At 46.8% G+C, this 18,873-nt stretch overlaps 23 non-coding genes across 23 annotated transcripts; all 23 read right to left on the minus strand.

Moving 5' to 3' along the window:
* Positions 1–173: 173 nt before the first annotated feature.
* Positions 174–261, minus strand: trnay-gua (transfer RNA tyrosine (anticodon GUA)). The gene is given in 2 exon segments: positions 174–209; positions 225–261. It is a non-coding gene; the product is annotated as a tRNA-Tyr (tRNA).
* A 124-nt stretch (positions 262–385) lies between these two features.
* Positions 386–457, minus strand: trnae-uuc (transfer RNA glutamic acid (anticodon UUC)). Its single transcript has one exon. It is a non-coding gene; the product is annotated as a tRNA-Glu (tRNA).
* A 1,224-nt stretch (positions 458–1,681) lies between these two features.
* On the minus strand, positions 1,682–1,754 carry trnar-acg (transfer RNA arginine (anticodon ACG)). Its single transcript has one exon. It is a non-coding gene; the product is annotated as a tRNA-Arg (tRNA).
* Positions 1,755–2,761: 1,007 nt separating this feature from the next.
* Positions 2,762–2,834, minus strand: trnar-acg (transfer RNA arginine (anticodon ACG)). The gene has a single exon. It is a non-coding gene; the product is annotated as a tRNA-Arg (tRNA).
* A 347-nt stretch (positions 2,835–3,181) lies between these two features.
* Positions 3,182–3,269, minus strand: trnay-gua (transfer RNA tyrosine (anticodon GUA)). The gene is given in 2 exon segments: positions 3,182–3,217; positions 3,233–3,269. It is a non-coding gene; the product is annotated as a tRNA-Tyr (tRNA).
* Positions 3,270–3,393: 124 nt separating this feature from the next.
* Positions 3,394–3,465, minus strand: trnae-uuc (transfer RNA glutamic acid (anticodon UUC)). The gene has a single exon. It is a non-coding gene; the product is annotated as a tRNA-Glu (tRNA).
* A 1,224-nt stretch (positions 3,466–4,689) lies between these two features.
* trnar-acg (transfer RNA arginine (anticodon ACG)) lies at positions 4,690–4,762 on the minus strand. The gene has a single exon. It is a non-coding gene; the product is annotated as a tRNA-Arg (tRNA).
* A 967-nt stretch (positions 4,763–5,729) lies between these two features.
* Positions 5,730–5,802, minus strand: trnar-acg (transfer RNA arginine (anticodon ACG)). Its single transcript has one exon. It is a non-coding gene; the product is annotated as a tRNA-Arg (tRNA).
* A 363-nt stretch (positions 5,803–6,165) lies between these two features.
* trnay-gua (transfer RNA tyrosine (anticodon GUA)) lies at positions 6,166–6,253 on the minus strand. The gene is given in 2 exon segments: positions 6,166–6,201; positions 6,217–6,253. It is a non-coding gene; the product is annotated as a tRNA-Tyr (tRNA).
* A 1,397-nt stretch (positions 6,254–7,650) lies between these two features.
* On the minus strand, positions 7,651–7,723 carry trnar-acg (transfer RNA arginine (anticodon ACG)). Its single transcript has one exon. It is a non-coding gene; the product is annotated as a tRNA-Arg (tRNA).
* Positions 7,724–9,594: 1,871 nt separating this feature from the next.
* On the minus strand, positions 9,595–9,667 carry trnar-acg (transfer RNA arginine (anticodon ACG)). Its single transcript has one exon. It is a non-coding gene; the product is annotated as a tRNA-Arg (tRNA).
* Positions 9,668–10,038: 371 nt separating this feature from the next.
* trnay-gua (transfer RNA tyrosine (anticodon GUA)) lies at positions 10,039–10,126 on the minus strand. Its single transcript is given in 2 exon segments — positions 10,039–10,074; positions 10,090–10,126. It is a non-coding gene; the product is annotated as a tRNA-Tyr (tRNA).
* Positions 10,127–10,290: 164 nt separating this feature from the next.
* On the minus strand, positions 10,291–10,363 carry trnar-acg (transfer RNA arginine (anticodon ACG)). Its single transcript has one exon. It is a non-coding gene; the product is annotated as a tRNA-Arg (tRNA).
* A 371-nt stretch (positions 10,364–10,734) lies between these two features.
* On the minus strand, positions 10,735–10,822 carry trnay-gua (transfer RNA tyrosine (anticodon GUA)). Its single transcript is given in 2 exon segments — positions 10,735–10,770; positions 10,786–10,822. It is a non-coding gene; the product is annotated as a tRNA-Tyr (tRNA).
* A 124-nt stretch (positions 10,823–10,946) lies between these two features.
* On the minus strand, positions 10,947–11,018 carry trnae-uuc (transfer RNA glutamic acid (anticodon UUC)). The gene has a single exon. It is a non-coding gene; the product is annotated as a tRNA-Glu (tRNA).
* A 1,021-nt stretch (positions 11,019–12,039) lies between these two features.
* trnar-acg (transfer RNA arginine (anticodon ACG)) lies at positions 12,040–12,112 on the minus strand. Its single transcript has one exon. It is a non-coding gene; the product is annotated as a tRNA-Arg (tRNA).
* A 1,031-nt stretch (positions 12,113–13,143) lies between these two features.
* On the minus strand, positions 13,144–13,216 carry trnar-acg (transfer RNA arginine (anticodon ACG)). Its single transcript has one exon. It is a non-coding gene; the product is annotated as a tRNA-Arg (tRNA).
* A 347-nt stretch (positions 13,217–13,563) lies between these two features.
* On the minus strand, positions 13,564–13,651 carry trnay-gua (transfer RNA tyrosine (anticodon GUA)). The gene is given in 2 exon segments: positions 13,564–13,599; positions 13,615–13,651. It is a non-coding gene; the product is annotated as a tRNA-Tyr (tRNA).
* Positions 13,652–13,775: 124 nt separating this feature from the next.
* On the minus strand, positions 13,776–13,847 carry trnae-uuc (transfer RNA glutamic acid (anticodon UUC)). The gene has a single exon. It is a non-coding gene; the product is annotated as a tRNA-Glu (tRNA).
* A 2,529-nt stretch (positions 13,848–16,376) lies between these two features.
* Positions 16,377–16,464, minus strand: trnay-gua (transfer RNA tyrosine (anticodon GUA)). The gene is given in 2 exon segments: positions 16,377–16,412; positions 16,428–16,464. It is a non-coding gene; the product is annotated as a tRNA-Tyr (tRNA).
* Positions 16,465–17,955: 1,491 nt separating this feature from the next.
* On the minus strand, positions 17,956–18,028 carry trnar-acg (transfer RNA arginine (anticodon ACG)). The gene has a single exon. It is a non-coding gene; the product is annotated as a tRNA-Arg (tRNA).
* Positions 18,029–18,375: 347 nt separating this feature from the next.
* On the minus strand, positions 18,376–18,463 carry trnay-gua (transfer RNA tyrosine (anticodon GUA)). The gene is given in 2 exon segments: positions 18,376–18,411; positions 18,427–18,463. It is a non-coding gene; the product is annotated as a tRNA-Tyr (tRNA).
* Positions 18,464–18,587: 124 nt separating this feature from the next.
* On the minus strand, positions 18,588–18,659 carry trnae-uuc (transfer RNA glutamic acid (anticodon UUC)). The gene has a single exon. It is a non-coding gene; the product is annotated as a tRNA-Glu (tRNA).
* Positions 18,660–18,873: the final 214 nt, after the last annotated feature.

The raw sequence follows: 18,873 nt of genomic DNA on the forward strand, positions 1-18,873 counted from the left end.
TGGTGGTCTAGTGGTTAGGATTCGGCGCTCTCACCGCCGCGGCCCGGGTTCGATTCCCGGTCAGGGAAAGCTCTTTTGCCTTCCAATTGTGGACTGCGAATTCAAGCTCTGCTGACAGCTGTGAGAAAGCCAGCTCCAAGCCAAAACATTGGTGGGAACATGAAAAAAACACCTCCTTCGAGCCGGAGTTGAACCAGCGACCTAAGGATGGCCAACACTCCAACCTACAGTCCTCCGCTCTACCAGCTGAGCTATCGAAGGGGCTAAGGACTAGTCAGAACCTCGACATATCAGGGTTCTGTAGCTCTACTGCTGGCCAAAAAGTCACTTCTGGTGCAGGAAGATTTGCTGGATTTTTGAGGAGGGAAGCAAAAAGGAGCATGCATTCCCATACCGGGAGTTGAACCCGGGCCGCCTGGGTGAAAACCAGGAATCCTAACCGCTAGACCATATGGGATCTGGACACTTTAAACTGGCCATGGGCTTCTGGCGCACTTTCCATACATGTGGTCAGCGTGGGCGCAGGACCTTGTAGTGGCCTGTTGCTTTAGTTCTGTGACTGTAACAATGTGATAATAATTTGGCAAAACAAGAATTATCCAAAAGGACGGTTTTCTGAATTATATAGTGTTGTATGCATTCAGGGAATCTGTTTTTTCACTCAACCCGGGGGTTCAGTGTATTTGGGCAGATTCCTGTGATTACAGAATTGATTCCTCAAACTGGTAATTAAGCTCTTGTCCAAGTGAAAATACTCGTGTCATCCATTTGAAAACACACACGGCAACCTTTATCTAGAGGAAAAACTGGAGTCAACCCCTGGCTGCGTACGAGAAAACCAGGAATCCTAACTGCTAGACCATATGGGAACTGGCCAGCTTTAACTGGCCACAAGCTTGTGGGCCACTTTCCATAAATGTGGCCAGTGTGGGCGCAGGGTTTTGTAGTGGCCTGTTGCTTTTGGTGTGTGACTGTAACAATGTGATAATAATTTGGCAATACAAGAATCATCCGAAGGGACGGTTTACTGAAATATATAGTGTTGCATGCATTCAAGGGACATGTTTGTTGATTCACACATGGTTCAGTTTTTTGGCCAGAATCCTGTGATTGCTGAATTTATACCTCGAACTGGTAATTAAGGTCTTGTCCAGGTGAAAATACTTGTGTCATGCATCTGAAAACACACATGGCAACCGTTATCTAGAGGAAAAACTGCCTATCGTCGGTCTGTCAAGGTACAAAACTGACATGTTGTGAGGTTAATAATGAAAGTGAGACCAATTTTTAATCCGCAAAATTGCTGATTATTCGCTCGTTCAGTTTAATGCAGATTACAAATTATTCTCAATGTCCAGGTGGCAATTAGTGATAATGCTTCAAAATGGCAAGCCTGTGACATCAAAACCACATGGCATTGCACCCTTCAAAGTAGTAAATCGGTTACAGAGTAGCGATGAAATTGTTCTTTCTAGAATCAACTGGCCCACCAGCCTGCATTTTGTGAGACGAATGGCAATACCAAAGCATGTCCGTGTCTCCCCTAGACATCGGAATGGGTGTGCAGAATGTGCCTTTTTTTGGAAAAAATAGAAGAATGCCTAGAGAGTTGCCTTTTCTTTTGGACTTTGGAGAAAAAAAACACAACAACAAAATAAGCCGGAGAAAAACAAGCACAGAGCGAGCCAGCCAGGAGTCGAACCTAGAATCTTCTGATCCGTAGTCAGACGCGTTATCCATTGCGCCACTGGCCCACCATTAGTAAAGACCCCCGATTGTTACAGACTTGTTGGTTTTCGATGTGACGGTGGCAAGCATTGATGTCTGCTCATTCTCACCTTGTTATCAGGAGAACAGACTACCAGCCCTCCAGCCCACCAGCCCACCAGCCCACCAGCCCACCAGCCCAACAGCCCAACAGCCCTCCAGCCCTCCTGCCCACCAGCCCACGAGCCCTCCAGCCCATATGGGAACTGGCCAGCTTTAACTGGCCACAAGCTTGCGGGCCACTTTCCATAAATGTGGCCAGTGTGGGCGCAGGGTTTTGTAGTGGCCTGTTGCTTTTGGTGTGTGACTGTAACAATGTGATAATAATTTGGCAATACAAGAATCATCCGAAGGGACGGTTTACTGAAATATATAGTGTTGCATGCATTCAAGGGACATGTTTGTTGACTCACACATGGTTCAGTTTTTTGGCCAGAATCCTGTGATTGCTGAATTTATACCTCGAACTGGTAATTAAGGTCTTGTCCAGGTGAAAATACTTGTGTCATGCATCTGAAAACCCACATGGCAACCGTTATCTAGAGGAAAAACTGCCTATCGTCGGTCTGTCAAGGTACAAAACTGACATGTTGTGAGGTTAATAATGAAAGTGAGACCAATTTTTAATATGCTGATTATTCGCTCGTTCAGTTTAATGCAGATTACAAATTATTCTCAATGTCCAGGTGGCAATTAGTGATAAGGCTTCAAAATGGCAAGCCTGTGACATCAAAACCACATGGCATTGCACCCTTCAAAGTAGTAAAGCGGTTACAGAGTAGCGATGAAATTGTTCATTCTAGAATCAACTGGCCCACCAGCCTGCATTTTGTAAGACTGCATGTCCGTGTCTCCCCTAGACATCGGAATGGGTGTGCAGAATGTGCCTTTTTTTGGAAAAAATAGAAGAATGCCTAGAGAGTTGCCTTTTCTTTTGGACTTTGGAGAAAAAAAACACAACAACAAAATAAGCCGGAGAAAAACAAGCACAGAGCGAGCCAGCCAGGAGTCGAACCTAGAATCTTCTGATCCGTAGTCAGACGCGTTATCCATTGCGCCACTGGCCCACCAAAAGTAAAGACCCCCGATTGTTACAGACTTGTTGGTTTTCGATGTGACGGTGGCAAGCATTGATGTCTGCTCATTCTCACCTTGTTATCAGGAGAACAGACTACCAGCCCTCCAGCCCTCCAGCCCACCAGCCCAGCAGCCCACGAGCCCTCCAGCCCACCATCCCTCCCTGGTGGTCTAGTGGTTAGGATTCGGCGCTCTCACCGCCGCGGCCCGGGTTCGATTCCCGGTCAGGGAAAGCTCTTTTGCCTTCCAATTGTGGACTGCGAATTCAAGCTCTGCTGACAGCTGTGAGAAAGCCAGCTCCAAGCCAAAACATTGGTGGGAACATGAAAAAAACACCTCCTTCGAGCCGGAGTTGAACCAGCGACCTAAGGATGGCCAACACTCCAACCTACAGTCCTCCGCTCTACCAGCTGAGCTATCGAAGGGGCTAAGGACTAGTCAGAACCTCGACATATCAGGGTTCTGTAGCTCTACTGCTGGCCAAAAAGTCACTTCTGGTGCAGGAAGATTTGCTGGATTTTTGAGGAGGGAAGCAAAAAGGAGCATGCATTCCCATACCGGGAGTTGAACCCGGGCCGCCTGGGTGAAAACCAGGAATCCTAACCGCTAGACCATATGGGATCTGGACACTTTAAACTGGCCATGGGCTTCTGGCGCACTTTCCATACATGTGGTCAGCGTGGGCGCAGGACCTTGTAGTGGCCTGTTGCTTTAGTTCTGTGACTGTAACAATGTGATAATAATTTGGCAAAACAAGAATTATCCAAAAGGACGGTTTTCTGAATTATATAGTGTTGTATGCATTCAGGGAATCTGTTTTTTCACTCAACCCGGGGGTTCAGTGTATTTGGGCAGATTCCTGTGATTACAGAATTGATTCCTCAAACTGGTAATTAAGCTCTTGTCCAAGTGAAAATACTCGTGTCATCCATTTGAAAACACACACGGCAACCTTTATCTAGAGGAAAAACTGGAGTCAACCCCTGGCTGCGTACGAGAAAACCAGGAATCCTAACTGCTAGACCATATGGGAACTGGCCAGCTTTAACTGGCCACAAGCTTGTGGGCCACTTTCCATAAATGTGGCCAGTGTGGGCGCAGGGTTTTGTAGTGGCCTGTTGCTTTTGGTGTGTGACTGTAACAATGTGATAATAATTTGGCAATACAAGAATCATCCGAAGGGACGGTTTACTGAAATATATAGTGTTGCATGCATTCAAGGGACATGTTTGTTGACTCACACATGGTTCAGTTTTTTGGCCAGAATCCTGTGATTGCTGAATTTATACCTCGAACTGGTAATTAAGGTCTTGTCCAGGTGAAAATACTTGTGTCATGCATCTGAAAACACACATGGCAACCGTTATCTAGAGGAAAAACTGCCTATCGTCGGTCTGTCAAGGTACAAAACTGACATGTTGTGAGGTTAATAATGAAAGTGAGACCAATTTTTAATCCGCAAAATTGCTGATTATTCGCTCGTTCAGTTTAATGCAGATTACAAATTATTCTCAATGTCCAGGTGGCAATTAGTGATAAGGCTTCAAAATGGCAAGCCTGTGACATCAAAACCACATGGCATTGCACCCTTCAAAGTAGTAAAGCGGTTACAGAGTAGCGATGAAATTGTTCTTTCTAGAATCAACTGGCCCACCAGCCTGCATTTTGTGAGACGAATGGCAATACCAAAGCATGTCCGTGTCTCCCCTAGACATCTGAATGGGTGTGCAGAATGTGCCTTTTTTTGAAAAAAATAGAAGAATGCCTAGAGAGTTGCCTTTTCTTTTGGACTTTGGAGAAAAAAAACACAACAACAAAATAAGCCGGAGAAAAACAAGCACAGAGCGAGCCAGCCAGGAGTCGAACCTAGAATCTTCTGATCCGTAGTCAGACGCGTTATCCATTGCGCCACTGGCCCACCATTAGTAAAGACCCCCGATTGTTACAGACTTGTTGGTTTTCGATGTGACGGTGGCAAGCATTGATGTCTGCTCATTCTCACCTTGTTATCAGGAGAACAGACTACCAGCCCTCCAGCCCACCAGCCCTCCAGCCCTCCTGCCCACCAGCCCACGAGCCCTCCAGCCCATATGGGAACTGGCCAGCTTTAACTGGCCACAAGCTTGTGGGCCACTTTCCATAAATGTGGCCAGTGTGGGCGCAGGGATTTGTAGTGGCCTGTTGCTTTTGGTGTGTGACTGTAACAATGTGATAATAATTTGGCAATACAAGAATCATCCGAAGGGACGGTTTACTGAAATATATAGTGTTGCATGCATTCAAGGGACATGTTTGTTGACTCACACATGGTTCAGTTTTTTGGCCAGAATCCTGTGATTGCTGAATTTATACCTCGAACTGGTAATTAAGGTCTTGTCCAGGTGAAAATACTTGTGTCATGCATCTGAAAACACACATGGCAACCGTTATCTAGAGGAAAAACTGCCTATCGTCGGTCTGTCAAGGTACAAAACTGACATGTTGTGAGGTTAATAATGAAAGTGAGACCAATTTTTAATATGCTGATTATTCGCTCGTTCAGTTTAATGCAGATTACAAATTATTCTCAATGTCCAGGTGGCAATTAGTGATAAGGCTTCAAAATGGCAAGCCTGTGACATCAAAACCACATGGCATTGCACCCTTCAAAGTAGTAAAGCGGTTACAGAGTAGCGATGAAATTGTTCATTCTAGAATCAACTGGCCCACCAGCCTGCATTTTGTGAGACTGCATGTCCGTGTCTCCCCTAGACATCGGAATGGGTGTGCAGAATGTGCCTTTTTTTGGAAAAAATAGAAGAATGCCTAGAGAGTTGCCTTTTCTTTTGGACTTTGGAGAAAAAAAACACAACAACAAAATAAGCCGGAGAAAAACAAGCACAGAGCGAGCCAGCCAGGAGTCGAACCTAGAATCTTCTGATCCGTAGTCAGACGCGTTATCCATTGCGCCACTGGCCCACCAAAAGTAAAGACCCCCGATTGTTACAGACTTGTTGGTTTTCGATGTGACGGTGGCAAGCATTGATATCTGCTCATTCTCACCTTGTTATCAGGAGAACAGACTACCAGCCCTCCAGCCCTCCAGCCCACCAGCCCAGCAGCCCACGAGCCCTCCAGCCCACGAGCCCTCCAGCCCACCATCCCTCCCTGGTGGTCTAGTGGTTAGAATTCGGCGTTCTCACCGCTGCGGCCCGGGTTCGATTCCCGGTCAGGGAAAGCTCTTTTGCCTTCCAATTGTGGACTGCGAATTCAAGCTCTGCTGACAGCTGTGAGAAAGCCAGCTCCAAGCCAAAACATTGGTGGGAACATGAAAAAAACACCTCCTTCGAGCCGGAGTTGAACCAGCGACCTAAGGATGGCCAACACTCCAACCTACAGTCCTCCGCTCTACCAGCTGAGCTATCGAAGGGGCTAAGGGCTAGTCAGAACCTCGACATATCAGGGTTCTGTAGCTCTACTGCTGGCCAAAAAGTCACTTCTGGTGTAGGAAGATTTGCTGGATTTTTGAGGAGGGAAGCAAAAAGGAGCATGCATTCCCATACCGGGAGTTGAACACGGGCCGCCTGGGTGAAAACCAGGAATCCTAACCGCTAGACCATATGGGATCTGGACACTTTAAACTGGCCATGGGCTTCTGGCGCACTTTCCATACATGTGGTCAGCGTGGGCGCAGGACCTTGTAGTGGCCTGTTGCTTTAGTTCTGTGACTGTAACAATGTGATAATAATTTGGCAAAACAAGAATTATCCAAAAGGACGGTTTTCTGAATTATATAGTGTTGTATGCATTCAGGGAATCTGTTTTTTCACTCAACCCGGGGGTTCAGTGTATTTGGGCAGATTCCTGTGATTGCAGAATTGATTCCTCAAACTGGTAATTAAGCTCTTGTCCAAGTGAAAATACTCGTGTCATCCATTTGAAAACACACACGGCAACCTTTATCTAGAGGAAAAACTGGAGTCAACCCCTGGCTGCGTACGAGAAAACCAGGAATCCTAACTGCTAGACCATATGGGAACTGGCCAGCTTTAACTGGCCACAAGCTTGTGGGCCACTTTCCATAAATGTGGCCAGTGTGGGCGCAGGGTTTTGTAGTGGCCTGTTGCTTTTGGTGTGTGACTGTAACAATGTGATAATAATTTGGCAATACAAGAATCATCCGAAGGGACGGTTTACTGAAATATATAGTGTTGCATGCATTCAAGGGACATGTTTGTTGACTCACACATGGTTCAGTTTTTTGGCCAGAATCCTGTGATTGCTGAATTTATACCTCGAACTGGTAATTAAGGTCTTGTCCAGGTGAAAATACTTGTGTCATGCATCTGAAAACACACATGGCAACCGTTATCTAGAGGAAAAACTGCCTATCGTCGGTCTGTCAAGGTACAAAACTGACATGTTGTGAGGTTAATAATGAAAGTGAGACCAATTTTTAATATGCTGATTATTCGCTCGTTCAGTTTAATGCAGATTACAAATTATTCTCAATGTCCAGGTGGCAATTAGTGATAAGGCTTCAAAATGGCAAGCCTGTGACATCAAAACCACATGGCATTGCACCCTTCAAAGTAGTAAAGCGGTTACAGAGTAGCGATGAAATTGTTCATTCTAGAATCAACTGGCCCACCAGCCTGCATTTTGTGAGACTGCATGTCCGTGTCTCCCCTAGACATCGGAATGGGTGTGCAGAATGTGCCTTTTTTTGGAAAAAATAGAAGAATGCCTAGAGAGTTGCCTTTTCTTTTGGACTTTGGAGAAAAAAAACACAACAACAAAATAAGCCGGAGAAAAACAAGCACAGAGCGAGCCAGCCAGGAGTCGAACCTAGAATCTTCTGATCCGTAGTCAGACGCGTTATCCATTGCGCCACTGGCCCACCAAAAGTAAAGACCCCCGATTGTTACAGACTTGTTGGTTTTCGATGTGACGGTGGCAAGCATTGATATCTGCTCATTCTCACCTTGTTATCAGGAGAACAGACTACCAGCCCTCCAGCCCTCCAGCCCACCAGCCCAGCAGCCCACGAGCCCTCCAGCCCACGAGCCCTCCAGCCCACCATCCCTCCCTGGTGGTCTAGTGGTTAGAATTCGGCGTTCTCACCGCCGCGGCCCGGGTTCGATTCCCGGTCAGGGAAAGCTCTTTTGCCTTCCAATTGTGGACTGCGAATTCAAGCTCTGCTGACAGCTGTGAGAAAGCCAGCTCCAAGCCAAAACATTGGTGGGAACATGAAAAAAACACCTCCTTCGAGCCGGAGTTGAACCAGCGACCTAAGGATGGCCAACACTCCAACATACAGTCCTCTGCTCTACCAGCTGAGCTATCGAAGGGGCTAAGGGCTAGTCAGAACCTCGACATATCAGGGTTCTGTAGCTCTACTGCTGGCCAAAAAGTCACTTCTGGTGTAGGAAGATTTGCTGGATTTTTGAGGAGGGAAGCAAAAAGGAGCATGCATTCCCATACCGGGAGTTGAACACGGGCCGCCTGGGTGAAAACCAGGAATCCTAACCGCTAGACCATATGGGATCTGGACACTTTAAACTGGCCATGGGCTTCTGGCGCACTTTCCATACATGTGGTCAGCGTGGGCGCAGGACCTTGTAGTGGCCTGTTGCTTTAGTTCTGTGACTGTAACAATGTGATAATAATTTGGCAAAACAAGAATTATCCAAAAGGACGGTTTTCTGAATTATATAGTGTTGTATGCATTCAGGGAATCTGTTTTTTCACTCAACCCGGGGGTTCAGTGTATTTGGGCAGATTCCTGTGATTGCAGAATTGATTCCTCAAACTGGTAATTAAGCTCTTGTCCAAGTGAAAATACTCGTGTCATCCATTTGAAAACACACACGGCAACCTTTATCTAGAGGAAAAACTGGAGTCAACCCCTGGCTGCGTACGAGAAAACCAGGAATCCTAACTGCTAGACCATATGGGAACTGGCCAGCTTTAACTGGCCACAAGCTTGTGGGCCACTTTCCATAAATGTGGCCAGTGTGGGCGCAGGGTTTTGTAGTGGCCTGTTGCTTTTGGTGTGTGACTGTAACAATGTGATAATAATTTGGCAATACAAGAATCATCCGAAGGGACGGTTTACTGAAATATATAGTGTTGCATGCATTCAAGGGACATGTTTGTTGACTCACACATGGTTCAGTTTTTTGGCCAGAATCCTGTGATTGCTGAATTTATACCTCGAACTGGTAATTAAGGTCTTGTCCAGGTGAAAATACTTGTGTCATGCATCTGAAAACACACATGGCAACCGTTATCTAGAGGAAAAACTGCCTATCGTCGGTCTGTCAAGGTACAAAACTGACATGTTGTGAGGTTAATAATGAAAGTGAGACCAATTTTTAATCCGCAAAATTGCTGATTATTCGCTCGTTCAGTTTAATGCAGATTACAAATTATTCTCAATGTCCAGGTGGCAATTAGTGATAAGGCTTCAAAATGGCAAGCCTGTGACATCAAAACCACATGGCATTGCACCCTTCAAAGTAGTAAAGCGGTTACAGAGTAGCGATGAAATTGTTCTTTCTAGAATCAACTGGCCCACCAGCCTGCATTTTGTGAGACGAATGGCAATACCAAAGCATGTCCGTGTCTCCCCTAGACATCGGAATGGGTGTGCAGAATGTGCCTTTTTTTGGAAAAAATAGAAGAATGCCTAGAGAGTTGCCTTTTCTTTTGGACTTTGGAGAAAAAAAACACAACAACAAAATAAGCCGGAGAAAAACAAGCACAGAGCGAGCCAGCCAGGAGTCGAACCTAGAATCTTCTGATCCGTAGTCAGACGCGTTATCCATTGCGCCACTGGCCCACCATTAGTAAAGACCCCCGATTGTTACAGACTTGTTGGTTTTCGATGTGACGGTGGCAAGCATTGATGTCTGCTCATTCTCACCTTGTTATCAGGAGAACAGATTACCAGCCCTCCAGCCCACCAGCCCACCAGCCCACGAGCCCTCCAGCCCTCCTGCCCACCAGCCCACGAGCCCTCCAGCCCACCGTCCATCCCTGGTGGTCTAGTGGTTAGGATTCGGCGCTCTCACCGCCGCGGCCCGGGTTCGATTCCCGGTCAGGGAAAGCTCTTTTGCCTTCCAATTGTGGACTGCGAATTCAAGCTCTGCTGACAGCTGTGAGAAAGCCAGCTCCAAGCCAAAACATTGGTGGGAACATGAAAAAAACACCTCCTTCGAGCCGGAGTTGAACCAGCGACCTAAGGATGGCCAACACTCCAACCTACAGTCCTCCGCTCTACCAGCTGAGCTATCGAAGGGGCTAAGGGCTAGTCAGAACCTCGACATATCAGGGTTCTGTAGCTCTACTGCTGGCCAAAAAGTCACTTCTGGTGCAGGAAGATTTGCTGGATTTTTGGAGAAATTGGACTTTGGAGAAAAAAAACACAACAACAAAATAAGCCGGAGAAAAACAAGCACAGAGCGAGCCAGCCAGGAGTCGAACCTAGAATCTTCTGATCCGTAGTCAGACGCGTTATCCATTGCGCCACTGGCCCACCATTAGTAAAGACCCCCGATTGTTACAGACTTGTTGGTTTTCGATGTGACGGTGGCAAGCATTGATGTCTGCTCATTCTCACCTTGTTATCAGGAGAACAGATTACCAGCCCTCCAGCCCACCAGCCCACCAGCCCACGAGCCCTCCAGCCCTCCTGCCCACCAGCCCACGAGCCCTCCAGCCCACCGTCCATCCCTGGTGGTCTAGTGGTTAGGATTCGGCGCTCTCACCGCCGCGGCCCGGGTTCGATTCCCGGTCAGGGAAAGCTCTTTTGCCTTCCAATTGTGGACTGCGAATTCAAGCTCTGCTGACAGCTGTGAGAAAGCCAGCTCCAAGCCAAAACATTGGTGGGAACATGAAAAAAACACCTCCTTCGAGCCGGAGTTGAACCAGCGACCTAAGGATGGCCAACACTCCAACCTACAGTCCTCCGCTCTACCAGCTGAGCTATCGAAGGGGCTAAGGGCTAGTCAGAACCTCGACATATCAGGGTTCTGTAGCTCTACTGCTGGCCAAAAAGTCACTTCTGGTGCAGGAAGATTTGCTGGATTTTTGAGGAGGGAAGCAAAAAGGAGCATGCATTCCCATACCGGGAGTTGAACCCGGGCCGCCTGGGTGAAAACCAGGAATCCTAACCGCTAGACCATATGGGATCTGGACACTTTAAACTGGCCATGGGCTTCTGGCGCACTTTCCATACATGTGGTCAGCGTGGGCGCAGGACCTTGTAGTGGCCTGTTGCTTTAGTTCTGTGACTGTAACAATGTGATAATAATTTGGCAAAACAAGAATTATCCAAAAGGACGGTTTTCTGAATTATATAGTGTTGTATGCATTCAGGGAATCTGTTTTTTCACTCAACCCGGGGGTTCAGTGTATTTGGGCAGATTCCTGTGATTGCAGAATTGATTCCTCAAACTGGTAATTAAGCTCTTGTCCAAGTGAAAATACTCGTGTCATCCATTTGAAAACACACACAGCAACCTTTATCTAGAGGAAAAACTGGAGTCAACCCCTGGCTGCGTACGAGAAAACCAGGAATCCTAACTGCTAGACCATATGGGAACTGGCCAGCTTTAACTGGCCACAAGCTTGTGGGCCACTTTCCATAAATGTGGCCAGTGTGGGCGCAGGGTTTTGTAGTGGCCTGTTGCTTTTGGTGTGTGACTGTAACAATGTGATAATAATTTGGCAATACAAGAATCATCCGAAGGGACGGTTTCTGTCAAGGTACAAAACTGACATGTTGTGAGGTTAATAATGAAAGTGAGACCAATTTTTAATCTGCAAAATTGCTGATTATTCGCTCGTTCAGTTTAATGCAGATTACAAATTATTCTCAATGTCCAGGTGGCAATTAGTGATAAGGCTTCAAAATGGCAAGCCTGTGACATCAAAACCACATGGCATTGCACCCTTCAAAGTAGTAAAGCGGTTACAGAGTAGCGATGAAATTGTTCTTTCTAGAATCAACTGGCCCACCAGCCTGCATTTTGTGAGACGAATGGCAATACCAAAGCATGTCCGTGTCTCCCCTAGACATCGGAATGGGTGTGCAGAATGTGCCTTTTTTTGAAAAAAAATAGAAGAATGCCTAGAGAGTTGCCTTTTCTTTTGGACTTTGGAGAAAAAAAACACAACAACAAAATAAGCCGGAGAAAAACAAGCACAGAGCGAGCCAGCCAGGAGTCGAACCTAGAATCTTCTGATCCGTAGTCAGACGCGTTATCCATTGCGCCACTGGCCCACCATTAGTAAGACCCCCGATTGTTACAGACTTGTTGGTTTTCGATGTGACGGTGGCAAGCATTGATGTCTGCTCATTCTCACCTTGTTATCAGGAGAACAGACTACCAGCCCTCCAGCCCACCAGCCCTCCAGCCCACCAGCCCTCCAGCCCACCAGCCCACCAGCCCACCAGCCCACCAGCCCTCCAGCCCTCCTGCCCACCAGCCCACGAGCCCTCCAGCCCATATGGGAACTGGCCAGCTTTAACTGGCCACAAGCTTGTGGGCCACTTTCCATAAATGTGGCCAGTGTGGGCGCAGGGTTTTGTAGTGGCCTGTTGCTTTTGGTGTGTGACTGTAACAATGTGATAATAATTTGGCAATACAAGAATCATCCGAAGGGACGGTTTACTGAAATATATAGTGTTGCATGCATTCAAGGGACATGTTTGTTGACTCACACATGGTTCAGTTTTTTGGCCAGAATCCTGTGATTGCTGAATTTATACCTCGAACTGGTAATTAAGGTCTTGTCCAGGTGAAAATACTTGTGTCATGCATCTGAAAACACACATGGCAACCGTTATCTAGAGGAAAAACTGCCTATCGTCGGTCTGTCAAGGTACAAAACTGACATGTTGTGAGGTTAATAATGAAAGTGAGACCAATTTTTAATCCGCAAAATTGCTGATTATTCGCTCGTTCAGTTTAATGCAGATTACAAATTATTCTCAATGTCCAGGTGGCAATTAGTGATAAGGCTTCAAAATGGCAAGCCTGTGACATCAAAACCACATGGCATTGCACCCTTCAAAGTAGTAAAGCGGTTACAGAGTAGCGATGAAATTGTTCATTCTAGAATCAACTGGCCCACCAGCCTGCATTTTGTGAGACTGCATGTCCGTGTCTCCCCTAGACATCGGAATGGGTGTGCAGAATGTGCCTTTTTTTGGAAAAAATAGAAGAATGCCTAGAGAGTTGCCTTTTCTTTTGGACTTTGGAGAAAAAAAAACACAACAACAAAATAAGCCGGAGAAAAACAAGCACAGAGCGAGCCAGCCAGGAGTCGAACCTAGAATCTTCTGATCCGTAGTCAGACGCGTTATCCATTGCGCCACTGGCCCACCAAAAGTAAAGACCCCCGATTGTTACAGACTTGTTGGTTTTCGATGTGACGGTGGCAAGCATTGATGTCTGCTCATTCTCACCTTGTTATCAGGAGAACAGACTACCAGCCCTCCAGCCCTCCAGCCCACCAGCCCAGCAGCCCACGAGCCCTCCAGCCCACCATCCCTCCCTGGTGGTCTAGTGGTTAGGATTCGGCGCTCTCACCGCCGCGGCCCGGGTTCGATTCCCGGTCAGGGAAAGCTCTTTTGCCTTCCAATTGTGGACTGCGAATTCAAGCTCTGCTGACAGATGTGAGAAAGCCAGCTCCAAGCCAAAACATTGGTGGGAACATGAAAAAAACACCTCCTTCGAGCCGGAGTTGAACCAGCGACCTAAGGATGGCCAACACTCCAACCTACAGTCCTCCGCTCTACCAGCTGAGCTATCGAAGGGGCTAATGGCTAGTCAGAACCTCGACATATCAGGGTTCTGTAGCTCTACTGCTGGCCAAAAAGTCACTTCTGGTGCAGGAAGATTTGCTGGATTTTTGAGGAGGGAAGCAAAAAGGAGCATGCATTCCCATACCGGGAGTTGAACCCGGGCCGCCTGGGTGAAAACCAGGAATCCTAACCGCTAGACCATATGGGATCTGGACACTTTAAACTGGCCATGGGCTTCTGGCGCACTTTCCATACATGTGGTCAGCGTGGGCGCAGGACCTTGTAGTGGCCTGTTGCTTTAGTTCTGTGACTGTAACAATGTGATAATAATTTGGCAAAACAAGAATTATCCAAAAGGACGGTTTTCTGAATTATATAGTGTTGTATGCATTCAGGGAATCTGTTTTTTCACTCAACCCGGGGGTTCAGTGTATTTGGGCAGATTCCTGTGATTGCAGAATTGATTCCTCAAACTGGTAATTAAGCTCTTGTCCAAGTGAAAATACTCGTGTCATCCATTTGAAAACACACACGGCAACCTTTATCTAGAGGAAAAACTGGAGTCAACCCCTGGCTGCGTACGAGAAAACCAGGAATCCTAACTGCTAGACCATATGGGAACTGGCCAGCTTTAACTGGCCACAAGCTTGTGGGCCACTTTCCATAAATGTGGCCAGTGTGGGCGCAGGGTTTTGTAGTGGCCTGTTGCTTTTGGTGTGTGACTGTAACAATGTGATAATAATTTGGCAATACAAGAATCATCCGAAGGGACGGTTTCTGTCAAGGTACAAAACTGACATGTTGTGAGGTTAATAATGAAAGTGAGACCAATTTTTAATCCGCAAAATTGCTGATTATTCGCTCGTTCAGTTTAATGCAGATTACAAATTATTCTCAATGTCCAGGTGGCAATTAGTGATAAGGCTTCAAAATGGCAAGCCTGTGACATCAAAACCACATGGCATTGCACCCTTCAAAGTAGTAAAGCGGTTACAGAGTAGCGATGAAATTGTTCTTTCTAGAATCAACTGGCCCACCAGCCTGCATTTTGTGAGACGAATGGCAATACCAAAGCATGTCCGTGTCTCCCCTAGACATCTGAATGGGTGTGCAGAATGTGCCTTTTTTTGAAAAAAAATAGAAGAATGCCTAGAGAGTTGCCTTTTCTTTTGGACTTTGGAGAAAAAAAACACAACAACAAAATAAGCCGGAGAAAAACAAGCACAGAGCGAGCCAGCCAGGAGTTGAACCTAGAATCTTCTGATCCGTAGTCAGACGCGTTATCCATTGCGCCACTGGCCCACCATTAGTAAAGACCCCCGATTGTTACAGACTTGTTGGTTTTCGATGTGACGGTGGCAAGCATTGATGTCTGCTCATTCTCACCTTGTTATCAGGAGAACAGACTACCAGCCCTCCAGCCCACCAGCCCTCCAGCCCTCCTGCCCACCAGCCCACGAGCCCTCCAGCCCATATGGGAACTGGCCAGCTTTAACTGGCCACAAGCTTGTGGGCCACTTTCCATAAATGTGGCCAGTGTGGGCGCAGGGTTTTGTAGTGGCCTGTTGCTTTTGGTGTGTGACTGTAACAATGTGATAATAATTTGGCAATACAAGAATCATCCGAAGGGACGGTTTACTGAAATATATAGTGTTGCATGCATTCAAGGGACATGTTTGTTGACTCACACATGGTTCAGTTTTTTGGCCAGAATCCTGTGATTGCTGAATTTATACCTCGAACTGGTAATTAAGGTCTTGTCCAGGTGAAAATACTTGTGTCATGCATCTGAAAACACACATGGCAACCGTTATCTAGAGGAAAAACTGCCTATCGTCGGTCTGTCAAGGTACAAAACTGACATGTTGTGAGGTTAATAATGAAAGTGAGACCAATTTTTAATCCGCAAAATTGCTGATTATTCGCTCGTTCAGTTTAATGCAGATTACAAATTATTCTCAATGTCCAGGTGGCAATTAGTGATAAGGCTTTAAAATGGCAAGCCTGTGACATCAAAACCACATGGCATTGCACCCTTCAAAGTAGTAAAGCGGTTACAGAGTAGCGATGAAATTGTTCTTTCTAGAATCAACTGGCCCACCAGCCTGCATTTTGTGAGACGAATGGCAATACCAAAGCATGTCCGTGTCTCCCCTAGACATCGGAATGGGTGTGCAGAATGTGCCTTTTTTTGGAAAAAATAGAAGAATGCCTAGAGAGTTGCCTTTTCTTTTGGACTTTGGAGAAAAAAAACACAACAACAAAATAAGCCGGAGAAAAACAAGCACAGAGCGAGCCAGCCAGGAGTCGAACCTAGAATCTTCTGATCCGTAGTCAGACGCGTTATCCATTGCGCCACTTGCCCACCATTAGTAAAGACCCCCAATTGTTACAGACTTGTTGGTTTTCGATGTGACGGTGGCAAGCATTGATGTCTGCTCATTCTCACCTTGTTATCAGGAGAACAGACTACCAGCCCTCCAGCCCACCAGCCCACCAGCCCACGAGCCCTCCAGCCCTCCTGCCCACCAGCCCACGAGCCCTCCAGCCCACCGTCCATCCCTGGTGGTCTAGTGGTTAGGATTCGGCGCTCTCACCGCCGCGGCCCGGGTTCGATTCCCGGTCAGGGAAAGCTCTTTTGCCTTCCAATTGTGGACTGCGAATTCAAGCTCTGCTGACAGCTGTGAGAAAGCCAGCTCCAAGCCAAAACATTGGTGGGAACATGAAAAAAAACACCTCCTTCGAGCCGGAGTTGAACCAGCGACCTAAGGATGGCCAACACTCCAACCTACAGTCCTCCGCTCTACCAGCTGAGCTATCGAAGGGGCTAAGGGCTAGTCAGAACCTCGACATATCAGGGTTCTGTAGCTCTACTGCTGGCCAAAAAGTCACTTCTGGTGCAGGAAGATTTGCTGGATCAGAACCTCGACATATCAGGGTTCTGTAGCTCTACTGCTGGCCAAAAAGTCACTTCTGGTGCAGGAAGATTTGCTGGATTTTTGAGGAGGGAAGCAAAAAGGAGCATGCATTCCCATACCGGGAGTTGAACCCGGGCCGCCTGGGAGAAAACCAGGAATCCTAACCGCTAGACCATATGGGATTTGGACACTTTAAACTGGCCATGGGCTTCTGGCGCACTTTCCATACATGTGGTCAGTGTGGGCGAAGGACCTTGTAGTGGCCTGTTGCTTTAGTTCTGTGACTGTAACAATGTGATAGTAATTTGGCAAAACAAGAATTATGCAAAAGGACGGTTTTCTGAATTATATAGTGTTGTATGCATTCAGGGAATCTGTTTTTTCACTCAACCCGGGGGTTCAGTGTATTTGGGCAGATTCCTGTGATTGCAGAATTGATTCCTCAAACTGGTAATTAAGCTCTTGTCCAAGTGAAAATACTTGTGTCATCCATTTGAAAACACACACGGCAACCTTTATCTAGAGGAAAAACTGGAGTCAACCCCTGGCTGCGTACAAGAAAACCAGGAATCCTAACTGCTAGACCATATGGGAACTGGCCAGCTTTAACTGGCCACAAGCTTGTGGGCCACTTTCCATAAATGTGGCCAGTGTGGGCGCAGGGTTTTGTAGTGGCCTGTTGCTTTTGGTGTGTGACTGTAACAATGTGATAATAATTTGGCAATACAAGAATCATCCGAAGGGACGGTTTACTGAAATATATAGTGTTGCATGCATTCAAGGGACATGTTTGTTGACTCACACAAGGTTCAGTTTTTTGGCCAGAATCCTGTGATTGCTGAATTTATACCTCGAACTGGTAATTAAGGTCTTGTCCAGGTGAAAATACTTGTGTCATGCATCTGAAAACACACATGGCAACCGTTATCTAGAGGAAAAACTGCCTATCGTCGGTCTGTCAAGGTACAAAACTGACATGTTGTGAGGTTAATAATGAAAGTGAGACCAATTTTTAATATGCTGATTATTCGCTCGTTCAGTTTAATGCAGATTACAAATTATTCTCAATGTCCAGGTGGCAATTAGTGATAAGGCTTCAAAATGGCAAGCCTGTGACATCAAAACCACATGGCATTGCACCCTTCAAAGTAGTAAAGCGGTTACAGAGTAGCGATGAAATTGTTCATTCTAGAATCAACTGGCCCACCAGCCTGCATTTTGTGAGACGAATGGCAATACCAAAGCATGTCCGTGTCTCCCCTAGACATCGGAATGGGTGTGCAGAATGTGCCTTTTTTTGGAAAAAATAGAAGAATGCCTAGAGAGTTGCCTTTTCTTTTGGACTTTGGAGAAAAAAAACACAACAACAAAATAAGCCGGAGAAAAACAAGCACAGAGCGAGCCAGCCAGGAGTCGAACCTAGAATCTTCTGATCCGTAGTCAGACGCGTTATCCATTGCGCCACTGGCCCACCAAAAGTAAAGACCCCCGATTGTTACAGACTTGTTGGTTTTCGATGTGACGGTGGCAAGCATTGATGTCTGCTCATTCTCACCTTGTTATCAGGAGAACAGACTACCAGCCCTCCAGCCCTCCAGCCCACCAGCCCAGCAGCCCACGAGCCCTCCAGCCCACCATCCCTCCCTGGTGGTCTAGTGGTTAGGATTCGGCGCTCTCACCGCCGCGGCCCGGGTTCGATTCCCGGTCAGGGAAAGCTCTTTTGCCTTCCAATTGTGGACTGCGATTTCAAGCTCTGCTGACAGATGTGAGAAAGCCAGCTCCAAGCCAAAACATTGGTGGGAACATGAAAAAAACACCTCCTTCGAGCCGGAGTTGAACCAGCGACCTAAGGATGGCCAACACTCCAACCTACAGTCCTCCGCTCTACCAGCTGAGCTATCGAAGGGGCTAAGGGCTAGTCAGAACCTCGACATATCAGGGTTCTGTAGCTCTACTGCTGGCCAAAAAGTCACTTCTGGTGCAGGAAGATTTGCTGGATTTTTGAGGAGGGAAGCAAAAAGGAGCATGCATTCCCATACCGGGAGTTGAACCCGGGCCGCCTGGGTGAAAACCAGGAATCCTAACCGCTAGACCATATGGGATCTGGACACTTTAAACTGGCCATGGGCTTCTGGCGCACTTTCCATACATGTGGTCAGCGTGGGCGCAGGACCTTGTAGTGGCCTGTTGCTTTAGTTCTGTGACTGTAACAATGTGATAATAATTTGGCAAAACAAGAATTATCCAAAAGGACGGTTTTCTGAATTATAAAGTGTTGTATGCATTCAGGGAATCTGTTTTTTCACTCAACCCGGG

Source organism: Carassius gibelio, chromosome A11 (genome assembly GCF_023724105.1).
Source record: "Carassius gibelio isolate Cgi1373 ecotype wild population from Czech Republic chromosome A11, carGib1.2-hapl.c, whole genome shotgun sequence".
Taxonomy (NCBI): Eukaryota; Metazoa; Chordata; class Actinopteri; order Cypriniformes; family Cyprinidae; genus Carassius; species Carassius gibelio.